At 37.9% G+C, this 6,923-nt stretch overlaps 1 non-coding gene across 1 annotated transcript; it reads right to left on the bottom strand.

Annotated features, from left to right (window-relative positions):
* Positions 1–3,343: 3,343 nt before the first annotated feature.
* Positions 3,344–3,450, bottom strand: LOC127116019 (small nucleolar RNA R71). Its single transcript, XR_007801010.1, has one exon. It is a non-coding gene; the product is annotated as a small nucleolar RNA R71 (small nucleolar RNA).
* Positions 3,451–6,923: the final 3,473 nt, after the last annotated feature.

The following is a 6,923-nucleotide window of genomic DNA, read 5'->3' as shown; positions in this document are numbered from 1 at the left end:
AAGTTGTGTTGAAGACATTATTTATCGCCATCCATTAATTAATGGAGACGATGATACCGTCTTTTACGTAATGGCACCTATTGAGAATGACGAAGATGTCAAGTCGATGTTTCAATGTCATATAACATTTTCTCAATTACCCACCATTGAGATATATGTTCGTCTACTTGAAAAACTTGAAACATATCCAACGCAATCCATACAGTCACACCAGTACGGAATGAGTCAAACCATTGATGAAGAACCGACTCAAAATATTGAACCTTTCATACCAAATGAAGAGGTATGCGATAATAGTGAGGATGATCAAGAAGAGGTCCGATTTGAAGATTTATTTGGTGTTAGCGATGACGACGGTAATGAAGATATCATCGACACACCGACTGTTGCACTAAGAGCTCAACCGATTAGTTTGTACAATCCACCTATTCAAATGCAAAATATAAGTTTGAATGATGCTGAACCAATCTCCGTTTTTAGAAGTTTCATACTAACTCACAATGCTGAAGAAATAGAGAAGGGCATCGAGTTTGAAAATTAGGAAGTGTGTGTTCTTGCGTTGCAACAATGGCATATAAATCATAGTCTAGATTATTCTGTGACTAAATCTGACAATGTACGTTATGTCATCACATGTAGAAATTCAACATGCAATTTCAAATGCAGGGTTTCTTTGCGTGAGGGAAACTCAAAGTGGAGAGTTGGTAAGTTTTGTGGGCCTCATACATGCACAACCACTTCTATGTCACAAGACCATACAAAACTCAGTTCAGAAATGATTAGTAAGATCATAATAAAACTTGTAAATCGCGACGCTTCTCTTAAGGTGAAGGTGATCATCGCTCATGTTGTTGAAAAATACAGGTATATCATATCCTACAAAAAGGCATGGGTTATAAAGTGTAAGGCAATTGAGCCGTTGTATGGAAATTGGGAGACATCTTACAACGATCTCCTGATAACATGAAATAATATCACACTTTTGGACTCGATTTAATTAAATTATATTATTATTTGTTTCGATTTATTTTATATTATTCGATATTACTTGGTATTTTCCTTCTATTTATTTCAGGCAACATTATTTGAAGCATACGTGAAAAAGAAAGAAAAGGAGGTGCAAAAAGATGATGAGAAGCAATTTCCACTAAAGCCCAGCCCACAACTATCAACTAGAAGCGCTGAAGTTGTGACGACCGCCACACAAGGTGTGACGAGCGTCACGCCCCCCTGCTTTCTGTTACGAGCGTAACACATGGTGTGACGAACGTCACACCCCCATTCCTATATTTTTGGGTTTGACGCGTAACAGAAGCACGTTCTTCCTCTTTCTTCGCTTGACCAGTTGACGTGAGGAAACCTACTGAATGGAAGAAAAGGTCACTTGGTGGAGTGGTATAAATAGGACCAGTGGTGGAACCCTGCAGGACACGCTCAATTTTCCAGTTTTCGGCACCGCATTATTTTTACTGTTTTTCTTATTTTCCAGCACTCTACTTTCCTAGCAATTTTTATTTCCTTTCCTTTTCCAGTCAATTTTCAAAGCATTCAATTAATTTTCTCACAATAGTTTCTACACCGGAAACTATTGTGCAATTTTTACTGGATCTAACCTTACATTAGATCATAGTATTTTATTCCTTCGTTTTTATTTTCTTGTCCGATCGAAGATTGTAAGAACAAATCCAACCGGTTTGTGGTGGAGAGTTCAAGCATCGAAGCTAGGAATAATCAAGACTTCTATTAATTTTACAGGTTCTTTAATTTTATTGTTTAAATTTATATATGCTCTGCACTGTTATTTATTTATACTATTTGTCTGATATGGCTGTATGTAAGCATAATTATTGTTTAGGCTTGTTTAGCATGTCTGGCTAAATAAACTTAGATATCGGTATGTAGAGTAAGCGGAATGAAGGAATCAAAACTAAGTTGGTTTAATTTTGTTTAAAAACATAATCACTCTTTTTATGGTCTCAATTTACAGAGTTAATACCAAGGTTTTTGTACGAGAGTAAAAGACATAAAGAAGTTAAAATCAATAGAACGACGGTTTGAGCTTTTAACTGGACAGTGTAAATTGGACATTAATTTTAAATCAGGGCGAAAGCAATTTTTAGAGTTAATTAAATTCTAATCATTTTCAAAAAGTATTTTTAAAGGTTAAATGTGAGGACGAGAGTTAAGCATTTAAGTTTAATTATATAATCTAAGTCAACAGAGCGAGAGTTTGAGACAAGGGTGTTTAAATGGTTAGCATTTTCTTAAAAAGAGTTTCTATAGATTCTATTGTTTTCAAAAAGTGATTTTGGACTTAACAAATTAGTGACAGCGCACGTTAATATAAAGTCATAGTCTATTCGACAGAGCGGGAGTTTGAGAAAAGGCTTTTAAATCAATAGTGTCTACTGAAAAGATTTACTTTAAAATTACGAAACCAATGAAGATTTGATTCCCTAATTACGACGAACTGCATACCGATATCCGCTTATTTGATATTTAATCTAGATCTTATTTTAGTTTTATTTTTTCCCCTAATCAACAAAGTATCATCCGCCTTAGCTTTACGAAGTAACCTTAGAAAAACGGTATATCGATTCATAAGTCCCTGTGGGATCGATATCTTTTATTACTACGCGATTAGACTGTGCACTTGCAGTTAATACCCCAATAGACTCATAAAGTCGCGATCAAGTTTTTGGCGCCGTTGCCGGGGACTTTTATTTAGTCGATATCGTAACTCTTCTGTTACGCTGTAGAGACTAAGGCAATTTTTATTTCTTGTTTTTCGTTGATTTGTATGCCACACACTCGCTCACATGGTGAACCGTACTACTTACGAATCAACGACGTTGAACGATATCTCCGAGTCTTACGACGAATTCGGGAGTATCGTGCTGCAAACAATCTTCCTCCAATCGAAATTCCTGATCTTAAAAATCTTCTTCCTTCGCCGATACCCGAGATGGCAGAACCAGCTCGTGCTCTTCGAGATTACGTCGCTCCATCGCAAGATGAGCCGCATTCGAGTATTGCTCCACCCGCAATCGAAGCAAACAACTTCAAACTTAAACCTTCGCTGTTACAGGCAGTGCAACAGAATCAATTCTCTGGAAATCCTACCGAGGATCCAAACCTTCATTTATCCGTATTTGTTCAATACGCTGATACTGTTAAAGCTAATGGTGTCACTTCAGAGGCAAATCGACTTCGTCTTTTTCCTTTCTCGTTAAGAGATAAAGCTAGAAGATGGCTTCAGTCTCTTCCTTCCAACTCAGTCACCACATGGAATGAGTTGAAGAAAGTCTTTCTTGCCCGATATTTTCCTCCAAGCAAAACAGCTATGTTAAGAGCCCAGATAAATGGATTTAAACAGAAAGATAACGAGTCTCTTTTCGAAGCATGGGAAAGATACAAAGACATGATGAGACTTTGTCCACACCATGGTTTAGAGGACTGGTTAGTAATTTATACCTTCTATAATGGTCTCTGATACAACACAAGATTAACAATAGACGCCGCCGCAGGTGGTGCGCTTATGGATAAACCTTACGCTTACGCTTATCAACTTATCGAAAGCATGGCCCAAAACCATTATCAGTGGGGAAGCGACCTAACAATGGTAGAGAAACCTCAAACGAAAAGTGGCATGTACTAGATAAGTAGCCTTGATCATGTTAATGCAAAAGTGGAAGCTCTTGCCCAGAAAATTGAAAGTTTAAATGTATCACCTCCAGCCACCGTGGTTGTCGTGACTCAAAATTGCGAAGTCTGTGGAATCCAAGGTCACACTCCTACAGATTGTCAACTCCTAACAGGAATCCAAGCAGAGCAGGTGAACTATGCACAAGGAAATCCTTACTCGCATACCTATAACTCAAACTGGAAGAACCATCCTTATTTTTCATATAAGAGTAATAATGCCTTATACGCACCAGGACAAGCTCCCAATCAAGCCCCAGCTATACCACCTGGATATCAAAAACCGACCCCATCTACACCTAACAATAACGTTCCTAGGAAATCCAACTTGGAAATCATGATGGAGAACTTCATAGCTTCTCAACAGCAAACCAATAAAGATTTCTTAAACCAGAATGTACACACTAACGAACAGATTAAACAACTAGCAAGTAAAGTAGATGCCCTGGATACCCATAACAAAATGCTGGAAACACAAATCTCACAAGTAGCTCAACAACAAGCACCTACTGCTGCCCCAACTGGTACATTTCCTGGACAACCCCAACCTAACCCGAAAAGCCACGCTCATGCAATTATATTGAGAAGTGGAACAGAGATAGAAGGACCATCTGATCCAAGAATTGAAAACCAAAACTCTAAAAAGCCAACTGAGGAAGAAAATAAACCTAAGGAAAAGGAAGAGAGTAATAAGGAAACCGTAGAAAAGAGAGAACCTTATGTACCTCCACCGCCTTACAAACCACCTATCCCTTACCCTCAGAGGCTAATTAAAACCAAAGACGCGGGCCAATTTAAAAAATTTGTTGACCTACTGAAACAATTAAACGTCACCATTCCTTTCACAGAAGTTATTACACAGATGCCCTCGTATGCTAAGTTCTTAAAAGAAATTCTTTCTAATAAAATGAAACTTGAAGATAGCGAAACCGTTACACTCACTGTTGAATGTAGCGCTATAATCCAGAATATGCCTCCTAAACTTAAAGATCCTGGTAGTTTCTCTATACCCTGTCACATAGGAAAATTTGTCATAGACAAAGCTTTATGCGATTTAGGAGTCGGTATCAGTGTTATGCCCTTGTCCATATGCAAGAGACTTGAAATGGGAGAATTAAGACCAACTAAAATGTTTGTGCAATTAGCAGATCGTTCCGTTAGATATCCCGTAGGAATTCTTGAAAACGTTCCCGTGCGCATAGGTCAATTCTACATTCCAACCGATTTTATAATTATGGACATAAGAGAAGATGAAGTTACACCCATTATATTGGGAAGACCTTTCTTAGCAACCACCGGTGCTATCATAGACGTAAAACGAGGACGACTCACTTTCGAAGTAGGAGAAGAGAAAATTGAGTTCATTCTTTCCAAATTTTTGAAGGCACCTGCAATAGAAGACACATGTTACTTCATGGATATCATCGATGAATGCATAAAAGAAACAAAATTATAAAATGACAAATTGTCTGACTATCGTGTAGAAGACAGACTGAACCATTGTTTAGCCATAACATCGGATCCTACACAATGCCTTAAGAAACCTACCCTCGACCTGAAAACACTTCCCAAAAATCTGAGATATGAATTCCTAGACTTAGAACTTGAACGACCAGTGATAGTTAATGCAGACCTAGGAAAACTCGAAACCGAAAAACTCCTACATATCTTAAGAAAATATCCAACCGCACTAGGATACAACATCACCGATCTTAAAGGGATAAGTCCTTCTATTTGTATGCATCGCATCATGCTAGAAGAAGACTGTAAAACTTTTAGGGAACATCAGACGAGACTAAACCCGATCCTGAGTGAGGTAGTGAAAAAGGAAGTAACGAAGTTATTAGAGGCAGGTATCATATATCCTATATCCGATAGCAAATGGGTTAGTCCTGTACACGTAGTACCAAAGAAAGGAGGTATAACAGTTATCGAAAATGAAAAAGGAGAAACTATAACCAAACGAATTGAATCGGGATGGAGAATGTGCATTGACTATAGGAAACTAAACAAAGCAACCCGAAAAGACCATTTTCCTTTACCATTCATAGACCAGATGTTAGAACGATTAGCAAAGCATTCTCATTTCTGCTATCTAGACGGTTACTCAGGCTTCTTTCAAATACCAATTCATCCTGATGACCAAGAAAAGACAACATTCACATGTCCTTTTGGTACCTTCGCTTATCGACGAATGCTGTTTGGCTTGTGCAATGCTCCTGCAACCTTCCAAAGGTGCATGATGGCAATATTCGCCGATTTTCTCGAAAACATCATGGAAGTCTTTATGGATGACTTTTCCGTATGCGGGCAAAGTTTCGAAGAATGTCTTGAAAACCTAGAAAGAGTTCTAGAACGATGTGTAAAAGTAAACCTAGTACTTAATTGGGAAAAATGTCACTTTATGGTACAAGAAGGAATTGTTTTAGGACACATTATATCAAACAGAGGAATTGAAGTAGACAAAGCCAAAATAGAAGTAATCGAAAACCTTCAACCTCCGAAAACTGTGAGAGAAGTACGAAGCTTCTTAGGACATGCTGGTTTTTATCGACGATTTATTAAGGATTTCTCTAAAATAACTAAACCTTTAACCGGATTATTAATGAAAGATGTTGAATTCATCTTCGACAATAAATGTTTAGAAGCATTTCAAACGCTTAAACAAGCATTAATCTCCGCGCCCATAATGCAGACTCCGGATTGGAATGAACCATTCGAAATAATGTGTGACGCAAGTGACTACGCCGTAGGCGCTGTTTTAGGACAACGAAAGGATAAAAAACTTCATGTCATATATTATGCAAGTAGAACTCTAGATGAAGCACATATGAATTACGCCACGACCGAGAAAGAACTTTTGGCAGTAGTGTTTGCACTAGATAAATTTCGTTCTTACTTGGTTAGAGCTAAAATAATCATTTACACTGACCACGCTGCCATTAAGTACCTCCTAACAAAAAAGGACACTAAACCTAGACTCCTAAGGTGGATCTTGTTGTTACAAGAATTTGATTTGGAAATCAAAGATAAAAAAGGAACTGAAAACGTAGTAGCAGATCACCTTTCTAGACTGGAAAATCTGGAACCGGAAAGAACATCGATCAACGATGACTTCTCGTATGATAAACTTATAGCTAATCTGGAAGAAAATAGAGCTGATGAACGGGTAGAGACCACCTTGGTTGTATGCGTTACACCATGGTACGCCGATTTTGTTA

Source organism: Lathyrus oleraceus, chromosome 1 (assembly GCF_024323335.1).
Source record: "Lathyrus oleraceus cultivar Zhongwan6 chromosome 1, CAAS_Psat_ZW6_1.0, whole genome shotgun sequence".
Classification (NCBI taxonomy): Eukaryota; Viridiplantae; Streptophyta; class Magnoliopsida; order Fabales; family Fabaceae; genus Lathyrus; species Lathyrus oleraceus.
This window is presented reverse-complemented; position numbering and strand designations above follow the sequence as displayed.